At 45.7% G+C, this 16,416-nt stretch overlaps 1 long non-coding RNA gene across 1 annotated transcript in view; it reads left to right on the forward strand.

Annotated features, from left to right (window-relative positions):
• Positions 1-2,738: 2,738 nt before the first annotated feature.
• LOC122457229 overlaps positions 2,739-16,416 on the forward strand; it is a 71,282-nt gene continuing 57,604 nt past the window's right edge. The window contains exon 1 of the long non-coding RNA XR_006276689.1: positions 2,739-3,198. This is a non-coding gene — a long non-coding RNA (uncharacterized LOC122457229). The remainder of the gene's footprint in view (positions 3,199-16,416) is intronic.

Genomic DNA, 16,416 nt, shown 5'->3' on the forward strand with positions numbered 1-16,416 from the left:
CAAGAGCAAGTTTCACCCCCTCGCCTCCTCTCTGCCTCCTAAAAGTGCATCACTGTGCCAGGTGCCACTCTACCGCCAGAGGAAGGAGGAAAGAGGAAGGATCCTCCTGCCTCTGCCCCCCCCCCCCCCGCCCCACTACTGCTCAAGTCTTGACCTGAAGTACGAGGAGAGAACCTCATCCTACAGAGTGTGTGGCCGAAGGCTATCAACCATAAGTGCTGAGGGCATCCTGGGTGAGACTGAGGGCAGAATAGAGCCCCATGGGACAAATTATGCCCTTCCTTCTTGACCACACAGGGATCTTACAGCAGAACTGGTTGCTCTTCACCTGTACTAGAGGGACAGGATTTGGGGCGTGCGCCCATCATCCCCCCAACATATCATCGACTCCAGCTGCATGGATATTCCCTGTGTGCTGCCGAGTGGCTGGCTATGGAGTGGAGAAAGGGCAGGACAGCCACTGGTATGTGGGTAACCTGCCAATGTCCCCCTGCAAATGGGGCATGCAAGCAGCAGCGGGGAGCCTACGTCAGCCTGGTGTCTGGAGGAGCCAGTGAGAAGAAACTCTCCAATGCTCAGCCGGGTTCTGGGCCTGGAAATGTAAGTATCTGCAGATACTGTGTTTGCTGTCGGGGGGTATAGGAACTGCCATGGCCATGGCCAATCTGACCTGGGGTTGCTCTAGCTTACTGTCCTCTCTCTGATAGTGGCTAGGACCAGCTGCTTTCTGGGAAGGTGCAAGGAACTCTGCAGCTATGGGACAACCTGCTCTGAGGGAAAGGTTCGTCTTATCTCCAGTAGTTACTTCTGGGCAGAAATGAGTGAAGTCTCCTGTTAGCTCATTATACACAATAGCCCTAAACCTTTAGCATGAAACTGCCTTGGCAGGTGAAAAAGCATTTCTGCATGGCTAGTTTGGGCATTCATAAAGCTTTCTTCTCACTATGAAAGGGGCCTAGTGTGCCAGGTTGCATATAACTGGGGATTTGCAGGGAACTGTTCATGCTATTTTGAATCATTTCCTTTTAGTTAGTGGCTAATCTGCTAGCTCTTCACCAAACGTTGGATCAAATTGCAGGAAACAATGGACATCACATCTAAAACAAGCAGGACTCCTTTATGTGATGTTGCCTTGCCACATTGTGTTATGTCATGCTGTCCCAAACTTCAGCACAGCTTGGGTTGGCATGAAGGTAACACATCCTGATTAAGAATGTAAAGACACGTGCAAATTTCTCTGTGTATAGTCCATGGAGATGGGAGTCAAGATAAGGGGAGACTAAAATGCAGCATGACTGCAGCACACACAAACCAGAGGATGCCAGAATACTTCTGACAAGTTACATCAATTATATTCCAGTTATTTGTCACACCGATTAGCTCATCAGTTTCCATTTCAAGCATGAGGCTATGTCTAACTATGTCTAAAGATGAGCCATTAATAAGGAAGTGGGGCAGGTCAACAGGAAGAGGGATGAGGTTTTGGGAGTGCGTGAATTTGTATCCCTGCAAAGGAATACCCCAGGCCAATGCAACATAAATAAGTACGCCATATAGCAACAGTGTACCTCTGCATTTTGCCATGTATTATGTGTGGGAATGACTCAGATGATACGCCGTACAGGATAATGATGAGAATGTATTGTAGTAGCCAGCTCTTGGAAAAGAGTCAAATCTGCCGGTTAATAGTTAGAGAACTGCTGCTGGAAAATTCAGTTTGCCCTTGGAACATTAGCCATAAGGTTTGAAAGCTTCTTGTCTTGGCTGTGGGTGATGCCTGCAACAGGGAGACTCTCAGAAAAGATTCATTTTCTGACCGTGAGAAGGTCACTCTGACTGTGTGCTATGACTACATTGAAATTTTAGTGTCCTCCATCAGTTCAGCCTTGTATTAGGTATAGGAAGGCTGGCCCAGAAAATGTTTTTCAGATCCACCTATGGGGCAAGGTGATGCTTTGGGGGCTCACAGAAGGAGCAGTCCCTGCACTCTCTCTAGAGACCCAGGAGGAACTGGGGGGAAAAGCATTGTCGAAGGCTTTTAGTACTGCATATCCCATGGCTTTATTACATTCCAGCACTTCAAAGGTGGCATCCAATTAAGGCTGACTTCTGTTGAATTTAATTTCATGGGAACAGACAGACAGGACTAGGCAATTGGTCCATCTACTCCAGCATCTCACCTCACAAGGCATGGTGCTTCAAAGGAAGGTGGAAATGTAACCACTCATAAGTGTACCTGGCCAAGGAAAAATTCCTGCCAGACCTGTTCAGACATTATCTTCAGCACGAGCTTGGATTAGCCCTCTCTTTTCCTTGCATCACTAAAAATGTTACTATTGATTGTAAAATTATGCAGCTTCTTTTTAAATCCAGCTACATTTAACTTTATGACCTCCAATGGATGCTAATTCCACAGGCTGCCAACATACTGGGTGAGGAAACATTGACTTCTATTTATTCTAGATTTACCTTTTATTAACTGCAATGAACGGGTCCTTGTTCTCTTACTTCAGTATAGCAAACTAGGGTCTGATCAGTTTTCATTCTACTCTTCATAATCTTAATTCTTCATATTGAATGCTTTCTAGCCCTTCTCCTTGCCAGGATAAATAATCCCAGTTTGTATATAGGTCCTATCATACTGTGTATTATGCAGGCTTAATTTTGTGCCAACAATTTTTGCACCTACAATGAATAATAGATGAAACTGGGAGTCCTTAGACATCCTACTACTGCATTGCACCAACAAATCAGGAGGTTAGTTGTCTAAGTGCTACGAGCCATGCCCTCGATTCATTGCAGCTGCTTTTATTTGTCAGTGGAAAATCATGCCCCTAAGTCTGAAGGCCTGTCTGAAAATCACCCCATTGTCTGCTTCTGCAGGTAAGCAAAGAAAGAGGGAGAGAGGGATGCACACGCAGATATCAACACACAGATTTCCAGCCTGAATTTGTATCACTTTTGGTTCTTCAAAGGTAAACAAATAGATTGGTGGTGTTTTTTTCCCCTCCTGCAGCTGCTGAGCTGGTGTGCGGTGTCTTTTGTAGAGAGAGTCCTTTTTAAAAGCTCTGGGAAGCAGTTCCAGCATTTTCTATAGGTGCAGACAGATAATTGAATGCTTTCAAAGAACACTGTGAGGCAGGAAAACTTCAATTTTGCAGCATCGCGTTCCCTGCATGGACTGAGCTTTGTGCCTTGGTGAGTTTTTTGTTTGTTGTTTTTTGTTTTTGTGTTTTGCCCTCCTTCGTTCCTCTAGACATTGAATTGCTCTCTGTGTTTTTGTGGTTTGTCTCTAACAAAGCAGGTTGGGTGGGAAAAGAGAAATTATTATTTAAAATCTGACCAAAGATTCTTATAATCTATCAATCAGTAGAGCAGGGACTATTTTTTATCTCATCTGAAATGAAGAAGAAGGAGCCTGTTCCGGGAAGTGATGATGGTCAGAAAGCCTTAACCCACACAGCAGCACAAAAGACAGCTCCAGGCAATTTGCTGGGTTTTGGTGGTTTTCTTTTGAATTTGTTGATTCACAGGCAGAACTAGAGTGATATTTTGGAAGCAGAGAGGGGATTTTCTTATCTCTTCAGTGCTTGCTGGCACAGCTATTAGATTTGTTTGGGTGTGAAGGGAAGAGCTTACTGCTGGCTGGAAATGAGCATCATGCAGGCCTGAAGTAGCCAGATATTCTCACATCGCTCTTTCAACGCGCTCCCAGCCTGGAGTTCCAGGAGATGGGGTAGGAGCAAGAGAAGGAGAGTGGATGTCTTTACTCTGACCATCCAAGGATCCAGATCCAGGATCTTCGCAGACACCTCTCACTCTGGCTCTGCCTCTTTAAATGTGGATGCTGCACATGCCCCAGTCAGTAGCAAGTGGTCCAGAAACCCAAGCTCCCCCAATGTCTGTGGGGTTCATGTTGGGACTGGCACAGGCTGAGGTACATGAATTATTCTGGGCATCTGTCAGGGTCGATGTGGCTCAGCTGACATATTTGACCAGACACCGTGTTGCTTTCGAGAACTCAGCCCACTCCTGTTGCTGCTGACGCCTCCAGCACTGTAGAAAATACAGATGGAAACAAATCTGTTAAATCCCATTTCACCAATCCCACTGCCAAATGTTTATTCCGCTGATTACAGACCGCATCCTCTAACCTACTCATGAAGGGCCTATGCCACGTGCCTTCCACTGCTTCAGTAGCGTGGTGTCCTGCAAAAGTCCAACAGGCTTCACCGTGGTAACAAAGGAACAATGATCTTGGGGTTAAAGCATCAGACTGGGATTCAGGAGGTCTAGGCTCAGTTCCCAGAACCACCCCCAATCCCCTGTGTGACTCAAAGTCATTTAAACCCTCTGTGCCTCAGCGCCCCCTCAGTAGAATGGGGATCAGAATTCTTTTCTGCCACTCTTCAACTCTGTCTGTTTGGATTGTAATCTCTTTGGGGCAGGCACGGTTATTTATCGTGTGAATACAGCACCAAACACAACGGGAACTGATCTCAGTGGGAGCCTCTAGGTGCTACCGTAATGCAAATCAATAATAATAAAATAACATTTCTTGCTCTGCAGCTCCGAACCTCACTCAGTGTCATTTCAGTATTCCTACTTACACCCCTTTGGTGCACCTCTAAATCTCCTCTCCTTGCTTGGCCTTTATTGCACCAGAGCACACCGAGACTAGGCCTCTGACAGAGCCTGGAACAAGGTCTGCCTGAGAATTCTGAGCTTTGTGTGCTGTCTCTAAGGCCCATCCTGCATATTGTTACTAGAGCTGCTCCGCAAAGTGGGCGTTTATCCTCTCACTGTATCACAGCATCACAAGAAGATGAGATATGTTCCTGTTTTTAGAACACAGCAGTGCAGGTAGGTATTTTTAGCATGCTAACATAATTTCCGTTTTAATACCTACTACGGCAGAAGAAGCAGCGGTGTGTCTGTTGGTGGGATGAAGAGCTATAGAAATGTTCAGGTGAGGGCTACCAGCAGACAGCCACACACAGGATATTTTAAGGATACAGTGATTGGATTTTAAAGTTAACCCACCTGGAAGTAGGCTAATTCCCTATTTTAGTTCCCCACCGTGTGTGTGGGGGGGAGGGGGGAGTGTGGAAAGGGGGAGCTCAGAAGTTTTAGTGGGTTCTTCACATTTTGCATTTCAGGGCGGGTGGTTATTCCGTACAGGCGCAATCCACGTAATTTATTTCTGGACCAAAGAAGAGACCAATTTAAGTCTTGTTTCTGTTGGAAGTGACATTGCTTATGCACAGCCACACGAGCTTCACAGGCTCTGTACCAACCCCTGGAACATCAGTGGGAGTTTTGCATTGAATGACATGATACAAAAATAAATTGTATTGTATTTAAATATTCCTAAAGTCATTTTAGTGCATTTAAGTCTTAATTCATCTTCTCTAAATCCCTTTTCACTACATTAATGTGATGTATTGATAGAAAAATGAATGATGTTACTAAAGAATCTTGCTGGCAATTTTAGTCATAAAATCTTTCCTCCCCCATTCCCTTTCTCCTTTCCTGTTCCGTCCCATCTGCTTTCTTAATCTTCTAAGACTATTCTTGGGTTCCTTGAAGAGGCTTCAAGATGTCTCCTAAATCTTTTCACTGCAGCTAATTTAATATACACCAATTTAAAGATGTAATGATGAAGAATCAGGTTTGGATTGGGGGAGTGAGGCCTGTTCAAGGAACGATCTTCTATTTAGACAGAAGGGTTGTACATCTATTAAGGGCTTCCAGGCACACACACACAGGTCCAAATGGAGCATGTTCCTCCCCCAGTCCCCCACCCTATCCTCTCTATTAAGAAATCTCAATCAGTTGATATCTGAATGCTGGATGCCACCCAACTTAAGAGTTTCATTGGCAGCAGGCCTCAAGTTTCTACCATTCAAGTCCTGAGCATCCCGGCTCTGAATTTATGCACAGCTTGATTTATCATTTCCAGTGTGCCAGCTAAGTCATATACATTAATCATCTCAACTTTTAAACCTTCTCCCTTAAATCATTTTTCACATTGGGAGCCATTTATTTTGCACACTGGAGGGCCCTTCTCTGTTTCACTGGAGATGCCATTGCAATCAGAGAAAGTATGATAAGCTGGGACAATTAGCGTTTTCCTCAAAAGGCTATGCCTCTTTTTGTTAAAGTAGATAAATAGGTAGCTGCAGAACTGTCCCTCCTGGATTGTTCAATTCCCCTCCAGTAATGGGGAACTTGGCAACAAGGTAAGATGGAAAAGCACAGAGAGAAGCTGCTTTTAACAAGAGCTGGGAGTCTGAACCAGAAAGCTCAGATCCAAAGACCTTCAAGCTAAGGGCAATTTAGAATTATGTCTAGACTGGCACAAATGCAGTGGGACTGCTCTGGATTTACATAGGCACATGACAGCACAAAATTAGACACCACTTGTATAAGTATTCTGATGGGTGCGTGTGCGTGCAAGGGAGAGAGGACTGGGAACAAGGATGTTAACAGCCAAAGCTGCCTAGTAGTTCCACTAAGCTGCTTTACGGCTGTGTTAACAATGGCTCTTCTCCCCCACCCAACCTCTTCATATCACGCTGCACATTTGGTTAGATTTGGATGGGAGCACTAGGCTGTTACTTCCCATATTCCGTAGGGCTCTGGTGGTGATGCCAGCCAGGTGGTGCCAACAGACAGATGCCTGTCCAGCTCTTTCGGAGGCTTATTTCCCACAGCAGGGCCAGTAGTCTATTACCAGCTGTGGAACGCATTGCAGAGATCTCTGTATTGCTGAGGTTCCATTCCATGCATTTTCACCACCACCACCACCCACATGTGAATTCCCTTTGAGGGGTGGATTGTTCTTTTCATAAGGGATATGTAAGGAAAACAAAAAGCAGGTGCCTGAAGAGGCTCCAACAGTGGCTAGTGCAAGATGTTTCAGAGGAAGATGTAAGAACTCTGCAGTAACAGATGTGGGATAATCCACCGCCATTAGGTCTCATCCTGGTCTCCTAATAGCTAGAGACTGGCTTAACCCCAGAAGCCAGTGTTTGTTATTACACTCTGCTGAGTAAGAGAATGAGCGACACATTCTCCTCTGCCTGACATGTTGTATTTCCCCAGTCAGGGGAGGTATGCATTTTGCTGTTGTGCCAAATTAGCTTTTCTATATTGCAGATTAGATCTGGCTAATTAGGTGAAGAAGAAGAATCAATTTTAAGGTCTGAAGCCTCCTGGTGTCTCTTTGTAACTAACTAGACCACTGCCTTTACCGAAATGTTCGCAAACCAAGAGCCCACAAGCAGGGAGGAGGGTGTGATTCAAAGCACACTTGATTTTGTGGTTCTAATCAGGTGTATTCTCTTGATCCTATCCGCTCAGGGCATTGTGTATTATCCATGCATCCTGGTGTGAAAGGAGCCGTTGACAGTAGAAACAGAAAAGGTCTGTCTGGTCCCATTAGCCTTGCCCCTGGGGACCAGAGTATGATTGTGCCTACAGTCCATTTTATGCTGCTTGGTCCTCTCTTGTTTTAAATGCTCCAAGCAATGGAAGTTCCTGTGAGCCTCGGTCATTGGCTCACTTTTGATGTGTGGAAGGCATGGACAGATGCTTCTGAAAGGTTGCTAAATGGACGAAGCCATGTGTCCCAGCAGACCACTCTCAGCCAGAGGGTCTTGTGGCGCTCAGGGGACAGAGCTCAGCAGCTAAATACCAGAGTATTGGGCTCAGTTGGGCCTGAACCCAGGAATTTGGTGCCCTTTCACTGCAAGGGATCAGTTTGTTCTGTCCATGGTAAACTTACCACATGTAGAAAGGGATATATGTCAGCTCAGGTGGCAATCTACCCAATGCCCAGGCACCCAGTGGAATTCAGAAGCAACACATGGAGCAGGGTGGTGGAATTACTGCCGTATATTGCTTTTGTACTATTATTCCCACATGTCCTATCTCCTGAAGGTGGTAATTCCTACCACGGGGCCAGGGTGGAGGCAACCCCCCCACCATCTTTTTGCCCTGAAAAGCTAGAGAAATTGCTGAAAATGGCAAAAAATCCACCCCACAAACAAAATGTTCATGAACACTCACAAGGCCAAACTGATGGCGCAAACAATGATCGTTAGTGCCAACCAAAATTCAGGCAGAGGATTGAACCCTGCTTCTGGGTTAAGCCAGTCTCTAGCTATTAGGAGACCAGGATGAGACCTAATGGCGGTGGATTATCCCACATCTGTTACTGCAGAGTTCTTACATCTTCCTCTGAAACATCTGGCATTGGCCACTGTCAGAGACTGGGCTAGATGGACCTTGGTTCTGATCCTGGCTGGCCATTTCTATGTTCCTATGATACTGGGTCACAGGACAGAACTCCAAGTGTAACTGAATTTCTTGGGGCAGGGCCCATGCCTGGAACAGGGACAAGCCCACTTCCAGGGTTTAGCAAGTAACAATAATTATTCTCATGGAATACAGGCCCAGCTGAGAAGACACTGTGTGCTGTATGTCTCTAAAGCCCTGTCGCCAACACAGCACCAAACGGCAGTCCGAGCACAATGGGATCAGTCTGTGTGGGCTGTCCACCTCTCCTGCAGTCACTCCGTTCCCCAGTCAGGTGACATGGAGGGATGGAGGTGCGCACACATTGTATGAGTAGAGGGGAGTGACCTAAGGAGAACCTCATGGTAACCTAAGGAGAAGCCAAAAGAATGGGAAGATTTCCTTGCTAAGGCATAATCCATTTCAGTTCATCACCTGCCAAAGTAACTGCATCTAAATGGAGACCTGGAGCATGCAGCTGCCTTTTCCACATCTTAAAGCATCTGAGGCCAAACTCACTGTCTCATTCCCTCTTCTGATCAAATCCCTCTTCAACTCCTGACCCCCACTTTCCCTCGCTATGGTTTCAACAGCCATCTCAGGAGTCTAGATCGATGAGAAATCCCAGCCTGGAAGGCTCAGTGGGTGCTACCTAGGGCTAGTCACACCCCTGACACAGGTTTCCCATATGCTGCTCTATAATAGAGTCTGAATCATCGCACTGCTGTGGTGAAAGCTTCCCATCCAATGCACACAAGTGCTCCTTAATGCTCCAAGGTATCTATGCACCCCATGTAAATGCAAGAGACATGGTTGTGCACAAATGTAAGCAATGTACAGATTCGTTTTGACAGCCTCTGAATTATGTTGTAGGAGGGCAAGAAAAGGGAACAAATCAACCTGGGTCTGGGTATCTTGCAATGTGTTGATTACTGTTTTAAAGGGCCAGCAGCTCCAAGACTTCCAGATTAAAAGGTGCATGTTAGCTGGAAAAGTGTGTATTGGTATGTTTGTAACAGGCTCTGCTCACTGTGCTGTGCTCTCACATACTGTGTTGGAACTGCAGGCTCAGAAACTGTGTGCACTGATCCTTGGCTGACATAAATGTAGCTTAAAAATAGAAAGTCAGATGAAAAGTACAAAGAGAAACTGTAGGCTGTGTGTGTGTGTGTGTGTGTTTAATATGAAATATTGAAGAGACAGCTCAGAATGGAGTTGCCAGTGCTTTGGGGGTTTGAGGAAGAACTAGAAGGGTGGATGTGCCACATTTTTATATTTATTTGGATAAGAGGGAGCTAATATAGCAGGGAGTTCTTGTGTTTCCAGTGTTGTGACAGGTGGGGAAGAGGGGGATTCTCTTTGCTGATGCATACTATAAAGCCAAAGTGGGATCCCCATAATCCCATCAACTCGAAATGACAGAAGGATTTCCCTATAACCTGTGACTTAAAATCTCCTGAATCCCCTCAAACATTATAGTCATTTTCTGGGATATTTAGCATCTATGTGCTAACCTCATGTTCGGTGTGTGTGTGTGTGCGCGTGCATGTGTGCATACATACATGAATCTGTGGGTGTGCATGTGTGTGTGAGTCATGTGTGATTGCTCCACATGAACAGTGCTGCCACAAGCAGTATTGTCCAGACCCATCTGGCCTGACAGGTCATGTAATTTATCTGTCAGGCCATGTGACTGCCGTTCCCCAGTGACCTGGATTTTCTAGAGACACCGTGGAGCAAAACCTCACACCCGCCAGGCATACATGATCACATTATCTTGCATGGCTTGGCCATCAGCAAACCTTGTAAGATTCAAAATGAGTCTCTGGAGCTCCAGGCCTTACCAGACCTCTTTGGCCTGGACACCTTGTACGAACAAGTCCCCTTGTGAGATTCCCAGGACCTCTTCCTCCCATACCAGCTACCTACCCTGCAAGAACAGCCTCCCTCCCAGCTGTGTCCCTCAAGGGCATGGGCCTCCAGCATCTTCACTGTACTCTCAGCCCATGGAAATAACATATCTTGCTGGTAGGACTGAGTCCACCGCTTGACCGGTTCCAGGAGCATCTGTGGCACACCCAGGGGCAGAGGCTTTGGCTCAGCAGTGCAGACCATTCTCCAGTGGGCCAGCCCTCGCTACATTGCACTGTGTCACACAGGCGTGTGAGATCCGATTCCATAGCCAGCATGCACCTGCCCCACTCCAGGTATCTCTTATGCAGTACGACAGAGCCAGGCTTTGTCAGAAGCCAGCTGCTGATGCACTGGTGGCTCATCTCTGAGAATCACTCTGTGCCTCAGACCTGCACAGCCCATTCAGTTCCAAGCAGTGAGCAGAATGAATTTTTCATTCCTTCATGTTCCACTTTTAATTCCTTAGGCGTTGGGGATGGCTAGCGTGAAAGGATTTACACGACCCACCACCTACACGACTTAGGCAAGTAAAATAAACATGGGCCTTGAATAATTGACAGGGGGTTTCAACAGAGGATGGGAAGCAGCCTGTGTGTAAAGACTCCAAGCTGCACAGAGGTCTCACCTGACTCCTTCCAGGGAAATACATGAGGATCCCGGGGGCTGGTGTTCTAGGAATTCTACAGAGTTTATCTGTCAGACTCTAACCTTTGCAAGCGCTGCAGTTTGGCCCAAACAGGAGGAATTTTAAAGGTTTATTTCATGGATCCCAGCACTGCAGAAGAAAGCACTTAAAATGGCTTCATCTCTCTGACATAAATCAGCGAGGGACACTTTAGCCTCCGAATTAATCTTTTATTTTTCCTGTTGTATGTTGCACTGTCCCCTCAGATGCTGGAGGGGCTGTTCCAGTACACTCAGCTTTCATGTTGATGGAGCCCCAGGAAGAATCCAGACCTTGTGTTATACAGTGCACACAGCAGGGCCCCAGAAGGATAGTGCTGCAGTCACTCATCTCACATGTGTTTGTGCACTCTCTCTCCCCCACTTATCCTGTATCTAGAAGGGTTGGGGATGAACTGGACCTTTAGTTGTGGATGGTAAGAAGGAGACCCACAAGCAAAGGATCCGCAGTGTACACCTGCTTGGATTTTGCTTGGTCCTGTTGCTGGAAGTGGGTCCTGGACCTTGAATTGCTATGCTCAATAATTCCTCCCCTTCCTTGATATTTGCAACCCCCAAATACTTGTAGATGGTTATCAGAGCTTCACTTAGTCAGCATTTATCCCATATCCCTAGATCTAATTCTAAAAATGTCCCTTTGTAAGCTAGCCCTTTAATACACCGCCCAGTTTCTGCCAGGCTATAGTACTGAAATGCCCCAAGGATTCTTGAGTGCCGACATGCCCAGGCACTGCAAGGTCAGGTTTAAGAAGCTGCTGCAGCTGAAAGTCAGCATCTGAGACTCAGTGTTATAGAATCCACACCACGTGGGAAGGTTTACATTTGTGCCTTATACCTGAAAGTACTTTGGCTACTTGGGAAGAGACAAATGTGGAAGGTCTACAACACCCTACCCACACCCCGGGCAGGTTGTTGCTTGAAAGAGAAGAAAGATCTTCCGCTTACTCACTGTTTAGGCTTTCTAATGCTTCAGCTGTCTACCTAGATTAGGGCTCAACAAGCTGAATTTCTGCTCCAGGTAATGCAGCTGCTCCTCGATGAATAAAATATGCCTTTTATTCTGCTGCACCCAGAACAGGAGCTCCAAAAATTATCTTGTTTCTTTTTCTTATTACCCACGTGCTTGTTTTTGACAAATTCTTACAAAGAGGAATAGTTCCTGTATCTCTTCTTGTAATAGTTCAACTGGTCTATATTGCTTTATTATTATTTATAATACAGTAGCACACAGAGCGTCTGATCAGGGCATGATACAAACAAATGTGAAGACGTAATCCCTTCCCTGCAGAGTTTACAATGGAGAAACAGGATTTTTCTAGCAGATTTCTGTTAATTTCTGTGTGTAGCAGGGTGGAAGGGTTGGGGGAAGCACCAGGAACTTTGTGAATCAGATCATGATATCTGCTAGAGATGCGATCATTTCTGTACCCTACCCCTAGCTGATTGACTAGAACCATTCGCAAGCTGATGAAAATGTGGTTACGGAGTTTCTGAAAGTTTGTAGGAACATTGGCCAGATTTGAGTTTGGGTCTGGATTACTTTATTTGGTCAGAAACTAAATGATGATTAGTATTTGTAAGGACAAATTTTTGGTGAGTTTTGGAAAAGTTTTTCCACCAAATGCATCCGATGAAGTGAGCTGTAGCTCACGAAAGCGTATGCTCAAATAAATTTGTTAGTCTCTAAGATGCCACAAGTTCTCCTATTCTTTTTGTGAATACAGACTAACACGGCTGCTACTCTGAAATCTGTCACAGGTGTGTGTGAGACTGTGCATATAAGCATGTGTGTCAGTGCACATGTGAGAATGTGTATCTCTGCGTGTGTTTGTTTTCCACTGGACATGGATACAGAATTGCAGGACATGATGCTCACATTGTAGTCTTAAAAACCTACTGATGACTCTTGGGAGAACTATGAAAAACATTTTACTAAGAGACAAATCTGCTGCTCAATTTCCTGTGTTTTTCTTCTCCCCTGTCTCTGTTTCTACAGAGATATTTGCATGAAAACAATCCTGTTTTCACCTGCTGTGGCTCCTTCCCCACCTGAACCCTTAATCCCCCTGCCTTTGAGCTCCAAGTGACCTGCTGCAATGTTCGAGAGGGTTCAGGCCTCAGGTTGGGGAAATAACCTGCAGTGGGAGCAAACACTTAAAAAAAAACCCACTCCCAAAGATGATGGCAAAATTGTTCCTAAATTGAATGTTTTTCCTATTTTTCCATGTGGTGTCTGCAGCACTTTAAGATTATCCTCTCCCGGGGGCTTCATAAGAGCTGTAAATACTCTGAATTGTTTTCAAGGCTAGCGCTATGAAAGTTCAGTTCTCAAGGAAATGTATATACTAATATGCATTGCCATCATTATTTGGGAGACCTAGGTGCAGATGCTTTTGTGTCTATGAAGAAAAGATTGCTGATTGCTAGTGTTTTGCTAAGTGTTAAATACATCCAGTCTTTGTAGTTCACAAGAAGTTTTTTTAAAGATGAACTCCAGTGGTGACTCCAATCCACTGAGTCCCAGCTCCAGGCTTTATTTAGAGACTGTGAATCAAATTTTCGCAAGTGCCTAAGTGACTTGAGAGCATCCGTCCCATTTTCAAAACTGACCTAAGAGCCTAAGTCTCACTGGAAGTTAATGGGAGCTAGGTGCCTGACCTGCTTAGGCACTTCTGATCCAATGGAGCAGATTCACAGCTGTTCACTGCCTGCCTATGCCATAGCTGGATTTGACCCTGTGGATAGGCTATTTAGGGGCAATACTCTGTACGCTGGAAAGGGAGAGTAGATACTCCTAAGAACAGCTATCCATGTGACTTCTCTTAATGAAGCAGAAGTTTTTTATTGTTGTTATATCTATTTATGAATTCGTATAGTGATAGAACGTAGGCAACTCAGCCCCATTGTGCTAGGCCCTGTACAGATTTGTAACAAAAAAGGCCGTCCTTGCCCTGATTTAATTCATTTGTTTATTTCTATGTCCATAGCAGCGTAACACCTCACAAATGCTAACGCATTAGGCCACACAACCCCATTGAAATGTAAAGTGATTATCCCCATCCTACAGATGAGGAACCAAAGCCACTAAAGGACTTGCTAAGGTTTCCCAGGGAGTGTGTGGCACAGCTGGGACAGAACCCAGGTCTCCTGACTCGGGCTTTTCCCTTATCCACAAGCCCACCTTCCCCTGAGTGTTCAGCAATGTATCATTTGAGCTACCTCCATTTCCTGGCATTGGAGCTCAGAAATGTTTCAGAAATCGGGGAAAGGTAATGGGAGCATTTACTGCCAGGCTGCATTTGCAATAGAGTTACTGAAGACTGGTTACTCAACCATGTGGAGTGAACAGCCGCACATGCACCCTCACCACCAGGTGTCAACACAGCTACCCAGTCGGCTGTCTCTGGGTGAATGTCGACACTTCAGTCAGAGGAGTAATTGCAGCATGTGTGAGTGTACCTGAGCTAGCTTGGATTGAGCTAGCTTGCTAAAAATAGCCATGAAGCTGTGATAGCAGGACAGGTGCTTGGAGCTGAGGCAAAATACTTGCAAATAAAGGTGAGACTAGGTGAAATCTGCATTTTTCTTTAGTTTTTGCACTGGTGACAGAGGAAAATTCCTTTAGTTTGCACACCCTGCTCTCCCCCTTGCCAAACCCCCCCACACACACTTTCCCCCCACCCACCCCCAGTGATGACATTTTCACTTTAAAAAGAGCCCATTTCTGCATGGGCATCAATCTGTTCTATGCACAAGGCTGCTGGACACTCCTTTTTCGATTCAGAGCAGCTGTTTTGTAGAAAATCAGTTGTCTGAGGGGAGGTGAACTTCCCCCAAATGAATCCAGCAAAAAGCTTTGAGAACAATATCCCACTAATTTTTCACAGCTCTAGAGGCAGAATGGCTGCATGCTGCACATTGCAGCCAACTGCCTTTTAAGTGCCCTGGCCATTAGGCAATAGCAGAGATGCACATTGTCTGCCGAGAACTGCCCTGGCTGTTTAGCTGCATATTTAGGAGTTTTAATCAATTTTAATGTGTTTTTTCTTTCTTCAGCCATATTTGGAAATTGGGTGAAACATCCCAGTGCTTTGCAATGAACACAGGTGACAAATGTGATCTCAAAAGCAGCTTTCTGTGTAGGAGGGCAGGCTCTGAAACACACACACACACACACACACAGGCTCAGCAGCACAGATTAAGTGCTAGCATGATTTTTGTGGGAGTAATATCAGGAGGCATCAGCCCCATACTGACTTGGAAATGGAAGTAGCTGAGCACTAGCAAACTCAGTACATGCGTTATAGCACATGGAATTTTTGTCTGTCTGCCATGCAGGCTGGGAAGAAATAGCAAATGCTCCCAAGCATCATCTTTGAACCTAATGCTTTTTTGTGGAGGAATAGAAGACACTAAATCCAAGCCACTAGCCGTGCTGCTGAAATCCAATGCTGGCCATCAGCAAGGAGTAGCCAAGACTTGAAGCATGGTGCTGAAGAAAATTCTGATTCTACTTAGACCTAGATATCTAAGTACTTATCTGGTGCCCATCACCATGGTACCTAAGCACCTCACCATCTTTACTGTATCTATTGTCAGAACACCCCGGTTTGGTCAGGCAGTGCTATTATCCCCACCTTATGCAAGGGGCACTGAGACACAGAGACTTGCCAAAGGTCACACCAGGATTACCTAGCATAGCAGGGATTGACTTCATGTCTCTTGAGGCCTACACTAGCACCCCATGTTTGCACTGATTTTCCTCTTAAGGTGCATTAGCATCTCTGAAGGGGGTGAGGGAAGTGAGCAGGACTAGAATCAGGAAACACCAGGAGATTTATGAGGCGGAGAGGGGAACCCTGGTTTCATAAACTTCCCAGTACTGGTTTTACAGATCCAGAAGCTGGGAGAGTTTGGGAAAGCTGAGCCGACCCTGAGCTCTGAAGTTTGTGGAGTTCATCCACCCCTGGTCTCTAGGTTTCTCAATCTGGCATCTTTTACTGGCACCAAATTCTTTTACACAAAGTAATAATGGCTAAAAACAGCCCTCCCACAAATCCCCTGTGGGTGGCTTCCTGACTTGGATTTTCCAGGGTTACCCAGCTTTTCTGGGGAGGAACTCCTGTTGCCCCACCAGAGGTTGCGGGATCTGAACAAGCCCTGAAATCCCTTTCTCTCTCTTGTCTGCTTTAATACCACATGCATCACCCCATGACTGTCAGTGACATTCTGGAACAGGCACAACATCATCCCATCTTGATGCAACGTTTATTCCTACAAACTCATCTGTTGGGTTGTGCTGCTGTGGCAACAGCTTGATGGAGAAATCCAGACTCCAGCGCCACTCTCAAACACAGTGCATGGCTGTGGATTTAAGACACACAGGGAGACATGGCAAGCTAAACGCAATTCATGTTAGAAATATACCCCGTGTAAAGCCCTTCATAGAATGTCATGGCTTGTGGTATCATTGTGGTCAGAAAGACATGCTGAGGGGAAATGTTTGTAATCTACCAC

Source organism: Dermochelys coriacea, chromosome 22 (assembly GCF_009764565.3).
Source record: "Dermochelys coriacea isolate rDerCor1 chromosome 22, rDerCor1.pri.v4, whole genome shotgun sequence".
Lineage (NCBI taxonomy): Eukaryota > Metazoa > Chordata > Testudines > Dermochelyidae > Dermochelys > Dermochelys coriacea.